The sequence below is a fragment of the Peromyscus leucopus genome, chromosome X (assembly GCF_004664715.2).
Source record: "Peromyscus leucopus breed LL Stock chromosome X, UCI_PerLeu_2.1, whole genome shotgun sequence".
In the NCBI taxonomy this organism is placed as follows: Eukaryota; Metazoa; Chordata; class Mammalia; order Rodentia; family Cricetidae; genus Peromyscus; species Peromyscus leucopus.
The window spans coordinates 41818585-41831428 of NC_051083.1; positions in this window are offsets into that span (position 1 = coordinate 41818585).

Here is a 12844-nt window from a genome sequence, read left to right on the forward strand (position 1 = left end):
ACCATAGGTAATGGGATACAGGAAGCCAGCTCATGCACCAGGGATAGATCCTGATCATACTACCAGGGACCCCTCAAACAGACCCAGCAACACAACTGTCTCCTGTATGCAGAGTGTCTAGTCTGGTCCCATGCAGGTTCCATAGCTGTTGGTATAAAGTTCATGAATGAGTTCCTTTGAGCTTGGTTAGTTGTCTCTGTAGAGTTACTCCAAATAGTTAAATCTTAGCAAAGCTAGCAAAGACATAAGTGGCTAGACAGTATCTTTCAAGGGTTTCTGTCCGCCTGAATATATTTTAGGAATTCATAAACCTTAATCAGCAAACATGTGTTATTTGTAAGTTCTAATGTCAGTAAAAATTGTTAATGGTTTTATCCTCATAAAATTCATGGGATTCTTTTACTCTTAGGACAAAAGTCAACACACACAAAAACTATCCTTATCCAAAGTATCATAGAGACTTGTTATTACCTTCTTAGTCTAATAAAATCTATGGTCCTAAACAAGTTTGTATCCCAGTTTCATATATGGTATGCTGTAGCAAACTAAGATTCTCTAAACATAAACTTATAGCTTTCATCCCAGTTTTTGCTATAAATTTTAGACTAACTTTTTCCTTTTTAGGATTTTGTAGCCTTTTAAATTCACACTCTCAATGATATTACAGATCTTAAGATAAAGTTTACATTTCAGCAAAATCTTCAAAGATATCCATGACTATAAATGTAATTGGAGAACATTTTAGTAAACAAAACCAAGAAAAGCTGGGGAGGGGTGAGACAGTATTAAAAGAACTAAATACTTAGATAAGCACTAATAACCTCTACCTGACATAGTTTTCCTCTTAGCTGCTTTCAAGCATAGAGTCTTTCTTACCTGGACTGATCTGTTTTGTTCTCCTTCTGCATGTCATAGAATCAGGGACCAGCCTGACATAGGTTTGAAAGAAACCTTTAACCAGACATGCTTGAGTCTAAAGTAGGCAGGCAAAAATTGCATCTCCAGAGCCAGCTTTTCAGTAGAGTAAAATATGTGATAATTTTCCAATATTATCCATACTCCAAAGAAATTTGAATCTCTGTAATACTGAACTCCATGATAAGAGGAAGGGCTGAGAGAAGAGAACATAGAAGGCTTGGAGATAATGTTTTTCAGAATACAGAACAAAGAAACTTAAGGACAAGGGATTTTTTTTTGTATCATTTGGATGTGCAGTAGCAGAAGTTGCCACAATTTGTCAGAATTTGGAAATTGGATATGTCATATTCTGGCCATTGAGACTGATTGCCAAGCTTGTATTACAGCCAAGCCATATTGCAGTAAAAAAAAAAAATAAGGTGGCAACCCTCAATGGTATCTGATTCTGAGGAGGGGAAGAGATTAGAGAACATAGGCAAGAGGAGTAATTGAGTCTAATCGTGAATGGGAAGAACCCATGTTTAGCTAGAAGGAGGAAGGGAAACAACCTTGAGAAAGGGTGGCCAGTAAAGAATTTCCAGGGTAATGTAGGAGCAGGAACACAGGGAGGGCAAAATAGTGAGGGGTAAGCACCATAGAACAGAGTCTCAATCTGAGGGTCTCCAAGGGGTTGAGACTTTATCAGAGAGATGCCCAGGTTTAGCATGGAAATGCACCACTTTCCAAGCGGCAGAAAACCCAGTGGGAAATAGGGAGGCTTCCTGGTATACTGGCATGTTTTTCATTAACCAATAAGTTGCGTGAGTAAGGCCAGAGCAGGAGAGAGAGAGAGAGAGAGAGAGAGAGAGAGAGAGAGAGAGAGAGAGAGAGAGAGAGAGAGAGAGAGAGAGCAGGCAGCTCCCAGGTGGGTGAGGGTAGATAAGTGGGTAGGGCACGTAAAGCAGCTGAAGCAATGGACTCTATCTAGATTTAGTGTATGACAGGTGGAAGAAACCAGCAAATGAACCATTCTCAGAAAGGTCAATTTTGCAAGTTGGTTCAGTTAGGAGGGATGGGGCTTTTGGTGGCTCAGTGTTGCCCCCTGATTTTGGCATCAGACAGATGTAAATGAGGACATGGTGAAACTACTGAACTACACCACTCTGTAAATAGAAATAAGGGTTTATTGGACAATCAAAATTGATGAGCTGTCTCTTGTGGGGAGGCAGAGAGAAGAGCAAAAAGCAGGGAGTTCCTTGCTAGTTTTAAAGACAGGTTGCAGCAAGAGAGAGTCTGGGATAATCCTGGGAATTAGAATTAGTGAGAGGGGAACTGTGAGCCATGAAAAGTTGGGAATAGCATAGGGACTTTGACCTTTTTGGGGATTATTTGAGTCAATAGGGAAGTAAATGCCCCATTCCTGGAGTAGTGAACTGTGGGGGCAGATGAGGGAAGTAATGTTTTTTTTTGTTTGTTTGTTTGTTTTTTCTGACAAACAAAATCCCACTTCACAAAATTTCTGAGGAATGCTGTTTATTGAGTCCAGCCTGAAATGAGCCCAGGCTACCATTTAGGACAATATCATTGGCCCTACCACTTAGGGGGATTGCTTTGGACATTAGAAGATTGAGCGGGGCATTGATACATTTTCAATCAGCTATTGGCAATAGTGTTTCCATTTCCCCATATCCAGAATACGGTGAGTAGGACAAATTCTACATCATTGCCATACTTTACATTCCTACTTGGATAAAGTAAGTATGAATGAAATGCTAAATTCACAGTAATTACTAACAAATTTCACTATTCTCTCTCAGTGAAGTACCATTATCATGGGAAATAGAACATTGATGCCCTTTCTGTAAGAACGAAGTGCAATAAAATTGTAGGAAGTAACTTACTTGACATTCCATTTTCTTCTATTAATTTTCTAACATGAGGTTCATCAGGAAGCTGAGTCTCTACTACCTGTAGCTACAAAATATAGTGGCATCAAAAGAGACACAGTGAGGAGCTCAACTTAATATTCATTCAGAGTCGGTAAGTTAGAACCAATACAATACATTGAACTAGGATAGTGTTACTAGATGAAGAGAGGTAACTGAATTTCCATCTCACTTTTGTAAAGTAATGAATTAGGAATCAAATTCCACTTTGGGGAGAGTGATGTCTGGGGTCCAGCAAGAGGCTAAACATCCATATCAAACAGAACATCACAGTTAAATAGGACATATAATCCCCTACTATAATGCCCAGGATATCCAGAATAAAGCAGAAAAATATTCAATGAACCAGCAAAAAAGAAATATGAACAAAGAACATAGGCCAATGTCAAATTTGGTGTTGGATTTATGATTAGGTAGGAATTTTAAATATAAATAATTATGGTGCCTTTCAAAACAAAGGAAGCAAAAAGAAATCTTAACATATGGATGCAGCTTATTAAAAAATGCAATAAAGGAAACAATAACTAAAAAGTAATAGATGAAAACCAGAAATCTTTCTGGATGAGCTCAATAATAGAATGGAGATAATAGGTTAAAAGCAATAAACTGAAGACAAATTGATATATTTTGTCTGATATGAACAGTAAAATAAACTGTCATTGAATTAAATAAATATAACATTAAAGATGAAAGAGCCCATAAGAAAAACTAAAATTTGTATGCTAGAATTCTAGAAGGAGAGAAGCATAGCTACATAAAATCATTCAGAAGGCTTCTCATATTTTATGAAAGCAAAAACAAGAATGACTTAAGACATCAGGGAAGCTAACGAACAGAGAATCTCACCAAAATCCAAATTAAGATAAATCAAATATTTCCTAAAAAGAGTAATGGGGTATGTAAAGAACCGAATTCATTTATGAAACTGCTAAAGAATAAAAATGAGCAAGTAGAAAACTAGAATATGGAGAAAGATAAGAATAGACGAAAACCTAATCTGATGTCATACAAACTAGAAAGAAGTAAAAGCATTGAAGAATAAATGTAACACACAAAATATATCTAGTAAGCATATCCTCACAAAGAAAGCACTAGGGTAAATATCAAACAAAGCAACACCAAGAAAATATGTTGCTACCAGACCTTTTAAAGGGGTAGTAAACAGCAGTAAAATGACAATAGAAGACTTGTATTAAAGGCAGAATAATAGCTCTCAAACATATCTGTATCCTGATTCTTAACAGAAACAGAACATAACATGAGAGTCTTGTGGAGAGTTACTTTTGTTTTGTAAGTCAGTAACAATTCACTACTTTATGAGAGCTTTACCTTAAGTGATATCATCTTTCAGTTACCTAACACAGTGAAGTATTACTCAGCGAAAAACAGGAATGAAACAATTATTTATTCAATAATATGTTTAATTCAAAACAATTATGCTTAAAGGAAGGAGTGAGAAAAAATGTAAACACATACTGCTCACTTCTACATACACAAAATTCTAGAATTCAAACTTATGTATGATGTCAAAAAAACAAAGCAATTGTCAGGCAGTGGTGGCACATGCCTTTAATCCCAGTACTCGGGAAGCAGAGCCAGGTGGATCTCAGTGAGTTTGAGGCCAGCCTGGACTACAGAGAGAGATCTAGGACAGGCACCAAAACTACATGGAGAAACCCTGTCAAAAAATAAATAAATAAAATAAAAACAAAAAACAAAAACAAAACAAAACAAAAAACCCAAAAAACAAAAAACAACCAATGCTTATACTTAGATGAGGAATTCTCAGTGAAGAAGAAGAAAAGATTACAAAGATTACAAAATGGTGTCTTTGGGGAATGTACAAGTACCAGTTACCTTAAATGTGAATGCATGGCAAAACTTCTTAAAATTCTACCTGGGGGATATGGGTAGTGGAGGGTTAGGAGGAGAGGAAGGTGTATTTGGGATGTATTGTAGGAGAGAAGAAGAGTAAATAAAATAACGACGCCTTGTCCAGCCTTGGTGCAGGGGGGAGGGGCTTGGTCCTGCCTCAACTGAATGTACCAGGGTTTGCTGACTCCACATGGGAGGCCTTACCCTTTTGGAGGAGGGGATGGGGGAGAGGGACAGTGGAAAAAGGCTAGGGGGAAGCAGGAGGAAGAATGAGAGGGGTATCTGTGGTTGGTATGTAAAATGAATAAAGAAAACTCTTAAATAAAAAATAAAACTTTAAATGGTGCAATCTAAAACTTAACAATTCAATGTATTCCACTTATATGCTAACAGTAGTGTTGAGATCACTTAGTTTAACATTAGAATATGAATTTCTGTTTTGTCTTAGAAAACCAATAAATTCTATACTCACTCAAGTATTTCCAGCTTCACAGATAAGGAAGAGGGATATGCTTACATGGAAAAAGCAATGGAAAACAAAGTGAATATCCACTTGAACAGTTGCTAAGTAACAAAGGACTCATTTCAGAATGACAGACTCTCTATCCTGGAGTTCTTTTCTACGTAGTTATAGCTATAATGTAAAGAGCCAAGGAACTGAGAAAAGTTCAAAATACATTGATATCAATTCTTGTCACAAGAGATGAGACTTACATATGTCCTGAGAATTTCTAAGTTTCTTCTCAGAGAAGTACTACCCTAAGAAATTTGAATGCTTCCCCCTTGAGAGTTGGAATATATTCTCTGGGGCAACAGTCCTCACCAATATTGACAGTGTAAGCTATTTCTACATGAAATTTAACTTTGTTTTGTTTTTATGGTATTGGGATTGAAGTCAGGGTTTCATATACTCAAGACAAATTGTTGAATACTAAGCTGTATTGAAATCCCCTTACTCCCTTTTTCTGGAATTTAAATTGTGCTATTATTTTACTTGTACTTTTGAAAAGGTGACTGTTCTAAACAAGATATGCCCAATCCTATTTGGGAACATTTAAGTAGAATGGCAATTATCAGTTATTTACTTGAAGAACTAAAGCTTAAACATTTAAAGACAGAAAACTTGAACTTTCATCTTAAACTTAACAAATTTGAAAGTAAGAAACCCTAAAGGCATTTAATGCATGAAAACATGAAATAGATTGACTGTGCTTCCCACATAGGCTTGATGAGATCAATTTGCATATCACTTTTGGCCTACAGGTAGCATGACTTTTGGGGAGAATCAGGAGAAACCTACTTTTCACTGCTAAGTACATCCTAGGAAAATGGAACAACAATCATGCTATCTACATGCATATCACAAGATGTTCACATAAAAGCCTATAATTTCCCCAAGAAATCTTACATAGGTTTTTATCAGCAGACTTGGCAGGTGAAGACTTGGTAGACTTTTCTTAGGGTGTTTTGTATCAGTAACCTTGGTAGACACCTGCAAATGACCTAGTGCATAACTTTCAAGTTTTAAACTAATGATCTATATACAAAGGCCTTTAGTCTAGTTTGAACTTGCTCTCAGATAAAAAATGAGCTAAATGTGTGCATTTTGTGTTAGATTGAGGAGAGATTATTATTTTTAGTGTTACTCTGAGCAAGAGGAACAAAGCAAGCCTCAAGTGTCTACATTCTTGTGGGACAACGGATCTGGCTATGAAGCATATCCTAGTATATTTTTTATATATCAAAATTATACAGCTAGTCTCAAAACCCCCCAAAAAAATTATACAGCTAAATGAAAAGTCATCTTCCTGACCACCCACAGATATATGAGCCCATAAGATAGAAACATAATCATGAAATTACATGTATACATTTTATGAAAATGCATGGTAATGGGGAGACATCATAGCTGTAATTGCACAAGACATTTACAACAAAAACAGCCAATTCATTCAGAAGGCAGTAATTCCAAAATGCCTTTCATGATGTTTTCCTCCACCAGAATCCTTGGTTCTGATAGGTTGACCTCTTGAACACTAGTTGTCACCTCCTGTACACTACCATGGCTGTTTGCTACCAGCAGCTGTCAATACCCCACCCCCCCACACACACACCAAGAATCCCAAGCCTTAATGCTGAGAAAGCAGAATTCTTTTCTCAATCATAGTGAATAAATACTAAGAAAGGTTAAACAACAACAAACAAAGAATGGAAGAAGCCATTTCACAAATCAATCCAGTATAGAACAAGAAATTCACAAGCAGAATAGTTTGGAGGCTAGAGAAATACATCTTGGCTATCAAATAGTCAAGAGCCCATGAAAATGGAAAGCATCTGACCCTTGCAAGAGATCCCAGCTCAGGTATTTTCAGTGGGAATATACACGTCTATATTAATGCCAACAGAGGAGAAGGAAGCAGGAGTTGCCAGGAGGTTTAGAACACACAAAAATCTCCACCCACAATTCCTAAAGACACAGTACATTCTAAATAATATAGTACAGTCCTTTCACTTGGAAGCTCTCTATTGTGATGTCTCTGATTTGAAAGGAGCTTAATGTGCCACAGTCACCAAGCTTCTCTAACCATGAGATTTTCAGCCAGGGTGACCTTTCATGTAGTAATCAAATGGGACACGTGCTGCTGAGTCCCACATTTACTAAGCACATGTAGTCTTACTCCAGTGTGATCCCTGTGGTGGTTGTGGCTAGTTGCCACTGGAGAATTTTCTCCTGGGACCATTGTTGCCTTGGTGTGAACTTCCTGGTGTGTGTTAAGTTTCAACATACAGATAAAGGCTTCCCCACATTCACTGCACAATAAGGCCTCTCTCCATTGTGAATTCTTCTGTGTTCTGTAAGGGAAGTTTTCTTAGTGAAGAGCTTCCCACACTCATTGCACCTATGAAGTTTCTTGCCTGTGCTAACTGTAACTTCACTAGTCAAACTGACCCCAGAACTCTTACACTCAGGAGGACTTTCTCCACTGTGAAAGTTTGTGTTCTGAGTATATTTTCAGATAGGGAGGACTTTCCACCTTCTCTACACTTTTGTTTGTGTAATGCCTGGTGCTCAATTCAGCCTTCTTCCTTGATGAAAAATGTCTTACATATCCCACATTTGTACCTCATTTTAGTGTAAAAGCCCTCCCTATGCTCGGGGCCTCTGTGTCACATCTCAGTGTTTTGAGTGGCCTGGAAATGGACAAGTACACTGCAAGTCAAGGCCTTCTCTAGCCTCAGTAATCCACTACTTGTCACATATGAGGGCTTGCTTCCTTCCCTGCTATTCAATTCAATAGCAATTCCCTGCTATTCCCTGCAAAATGAAGCAGAACTGTCTCTAAAATGACTTACATGTATAGTGCAGCTGTCACTCAGGGGGCATTCCCTGCTTCACAACGAGGAGCAACAACTCTCTCGTGACTGTCTCAGAGATTTGACATAGATAGTCATCTGGAATGCAAGGATTTGCCTGAAGATGCCTCACCTTTGCTGCTGGTACTGAAACCTCTACTCAGATGGTTTGTCAGCAAGCTCACTGTTGTGGAAAGGACAGGAATGGGCTCATTCCTTTCTCCTCTTCTCCATTAGAAGGTTGGTGAACCAGGAATCCCACTGAATATTGCTTGATGTCTTGGGCTGGAAACCTGGACTTGATCTTGAAAAAGGAATTCTCAGGAAGAGTGCACCACTAGTAATGTTTTTCATCACATAAAATATAAGAGTCTCTGAGGGTTATACTTTTTATAACTCCTCTGGGGTTAAATGCAGGAACAGATCATCAAAGGTTATAGAGTTCTGGGCCTGTTCAGTTTGTGCGACCGCTGTGGGTCTAGAGCCCAGGCACTAGTATTAAACAGACAAGGCTGTGGAGTAGTTATGATATTCTGGAAGATTGTAAAGGTTGTGGGTTTAGGAGACACATGAAAAACACATCACCAGATCACTATGCTGCTTTCTTTGACAGGGTGCCAAGGAAACAGATTTCGCCTCTGTAATGCACATCTCCTTAAAAGCACACATGTGGGACCCACCTCCAGGTCAATTTCCTTTGTTCGCCAAGGGAGAAGAGAAAAGCTGTCATCTATGGGTCAGCCTGGAAGCTTTGCCTAGCATTTCCTTCTGGCATCTTGCCTCAGTGCCCTCACAAACATGTTCTCATAGAATCCTACCAGAAGTACAATTGAAAGCCCAACACTTCTAATTCAAATGAATTGTGGCTTTGGTTGGCAAGGATAAACAAACAGCTAATTTTAAAGTTCATAGCTCTCAGATCATTCAAGTCCAAACCAGTGTCTCCACTGTAAACCCCATAGACGTGCTTTCAGTTTCCATGTTGTGAACTGCATATGTTTTTAAAATGGGCTTGAATTGCATAGCTAACTGTGGTTGTATTCTCCCCTTGGTTTTAATCATGAATCTACTCTCCCATGTAATTTAGATGGGATATCACATCCTCCAAGTCAGTTTTTAAATATTTTGCAGCTCCAATACAGAATAATCATTTATTTTTTCCTTTGGTTAAAACTTTTAGATCAATTTTTATTATTGATACTGTTCATAAATGGAGTGTTTTATTTTAATTGCTTATTTTTTGTTAATATTATTTTTATTAAGTTTTAGAACTAATGTTTTCATACATACAGTATTTTTTCATATTATTAAGCTCAATGTTAATTGCTCTCAAATTTGATAATTTTTTCTTTATACAATTTTGCTATATGTATGTGCAATTTATATTTATGAGGTTTAAATGTGGGAAGAATTTTTTTACAAATATTTCCTGCTCAATATTCAAAATATAGTGACATCAATTGAATTGATTATAATTTTATTATTTATGTATATTATTTTCTTAATTAACTTTCTGGTAATGTTTTCTTTCAACCATGTAAACAACAATTCTAACCTATACTATTTTTGTTGTGAACTGTTGATTCTGACTTAGAAATATTTTACTTGCATTGTTTGTTTCTATGTGCACAAGGGAGATTTTTAAAATATACTATTTTGTGGTCTTCCATGTTAGAAATATAGCATTTGAAGAACTCACAACATAATTTCCCATTTTTTCTATATTTTAAAATCATTTTATACAGCTGGAATTGCTGCATTTCCCCTTCTCCATACACATATTCCTCTGGACAGCCCTGCTTATACCCAGTGGGCATAAATCAAAATAAAAGGGACTGTGGTAGTTTGAATGTTATTGGCCCTCATAAGCTCAGAGGGAATGGCACTATTCAGATGTATGGTTTTGTTGCAATAGATGTGGCCTTGTTGGAGGAAGGGTGTCACTGAGGGGGTGGCCTTTGAGGTCTCATATATGCTCAAGTCATGCCAGTGTCCCAGTTCACTTCCTGTTATCTATGGATCAAGATCAGCTCTTTCTCCAGCACCATGTGTCCTGCCATGGATAATAATGGACTGATCCTCTGAATTGTAAGCCACACCAATTAAATGTTTTCCTTTATAAGAGTTGCCATGGTCATGATGTCTCTTCCCAGCAAAAACAAAAACAAAAAGAACAACAACAAACAAAAACCAAAACAACCCTAACTAAAAAAGGGAATTTTTTTTTTTTGGTTGTGAGCCTAGCCTTTAACAGCTGAGCCATCTCTCCAGCCCATAAAAAAGGGAATTTTAATAAAGAAGCATTTGCACAGATGAGAGCTTATTAGACAAGTAGGTATGAATATGATAAAAATATATTTGTACATCTGTGAAATTTTAGGATAGATTTAGAAAAATATATCTCCTACAACAATGATAATAAACAAGCAAACAAATAAATCCCCCCCCAAAAAAAAACAAAACAAAATTGGGGCTGGAGAGATTAGGTCAGAGGTTAAGAGCACTGGCTTCTCTTCCAGAGGTCCTGAGATCTATTCCCAGCAACCACATGGTGGCTCACAGCCATCTATAACGAGATCTGGTTCCCTCTTCTGCATACATGCAGATAGAACACTGTATACATAATAAATAAATAAATCTTTAAAAAAGCAAACAAATATATAAAATCATAAGTCACAAATCTGGGTTTGGTCTCTTGAAAATTCTTTTTTCTTTTGGATAATTTTATACATCCATATACTTTATTTTAATCTAATCTACCCTTGAAGTGTTAATCTAATTAATCTTTATTAATAAAAAATTAGGAGTCCAATATATAGGGTTAGAATCTGAGAGATCAGAGAAGGGAGCAGCCACCAGTTGCCTCCTATCTCTACTGTTCCTCCGTTCAAAAGGGCTGAGAGACTTTCTGTCTCCTCTCTGTCTATAGTCCTCCAAACCTCTACAGTTAATTTTGGTCACCCTCTGACTAGCTCCACTCTCTGACTCCTTGATTTTTTTGTCAGAACACAATTAAAACATCACACATCATGTGCCCTAATTTGTCCCCTACCATAATGATTCAATGGACCCATCTGCAATGACAGGCACATACCCCTTCCAAATTTTCTTCTGGAGAAGTAAAAATAGGGCAGGTTAATGAATCAGCTTGCTTATATGTTCTTCTGCAATGAAACCAGGGAGGTTAGAGTGTACAGGAGTATGTTTCTGGAAATAATTCTTAAACACAAGCAGAATATGAAGCAATATTTAAGGGTTCATGAGTTAATCATAATAGATGAATCAAGACAGATAGTTCTACCTATTGGGCTGAGGAAAAAGAAGTATTAATAGATTGATGTACAGATAGACTGTGAATCTCTCCTATATCCTTAGAAAAGCTATCAATAATGTGTAGCTGGAGAGCTTCTCTCTGTCACCTGCCAGTCCCACAGCCGCTCAGACCCAACCAAGTAAACACACAGACTTATAGTGCTTACGAACTGTATGGCTGTGGCAGGCTTCTTGCTAACTGTTCTTATATCTTAAATTAATCCATTTCCATAAACCTATACCTTGCAGAGTACCAACACTGCGAACAGGATCTTGTGAAACTGAAAGGGATCTATAGAGCCAAGAAAACAACTGAATATGGAGCCAGCCTACAGAATTAGATAAATATTTTCAATTTTGATGAAAACTAGTGTATCATTATTTTCCTCTATGAATTGTGAGTTTTATGTTGAATGTAAGGGCTTGGCATATCTCTAAACCCTGAAGACTTTCACCTGTAAGTTTTACCCTCTAGATTTTCTAGTCAAACCTTTGATATAAGGTCACTTAATGAAAAAATGTGATATTTACAATGGAGTAGAAAATAGATTCCAGAAATAAATCCATTAATTGGTAGCCTATGAATTCTAACAGTGGTCCCATGAACATACATTATAAAAGGGAGAGCTTCTTCAATAAATGTTCTGGAAAAACTGGAGATCGATATAAAAAATAATGGAATATGACCCTTATCTTACAAAATATTAATTTATAAAAGATCAACGATCCCAATTAAAGACATATATATATATATATATATATATATATTCTATAAAAGAAAACATGCACATCTATATAGACAATGATCATTTATTTATTTATTTATTTATAAAATTCCAAATACATGCAAAGGAAAAGAAAAGGTGAATAAATGGTATTTTATGAAACAAATAGGCTTTGCACAACAAAATTAACATAGTAAAAAGGCAGACTAGATAATGGAAAAATATCTGGAAACAATACACTGGATGATGAGATTCATATCCAGGAACTATAATGAACTAAATATATCAAACAAATGTAACAGAAAATACATTCTTTAAAACATCCTTGTACTCTGAATATATATTTTTCAAAAAAGAAAATATAAATCTAGCTTTGTCTAAAAATGGTCAATGTTACTAGATGTTATAGAACTATAAATAAAAACTATAATATGTTATTATCAGAATTTGTATTATAATTACTTAGTGAAAATAATGAAAAATTTAAAATGGAGAGACAAGAAAACTCTGTTAATATGTTTTATTCATGTAGATGTGTGTCTGTGTGTATGACATATGCATGGAGGTTCCTTCAGAGGCCAGAAGAGGGAAATGGATTACCAGGAGCTGGAGTTACAGGCAGTTGTGAGCTGCCAAATACAGGTACTACATACATATTGTCGCTCCTCCAGAACAGCAGCCAGTTCTCTTAACCACTGAGTCAATTAGTTCTAGTTTGATTTCTGTTGTGATAAA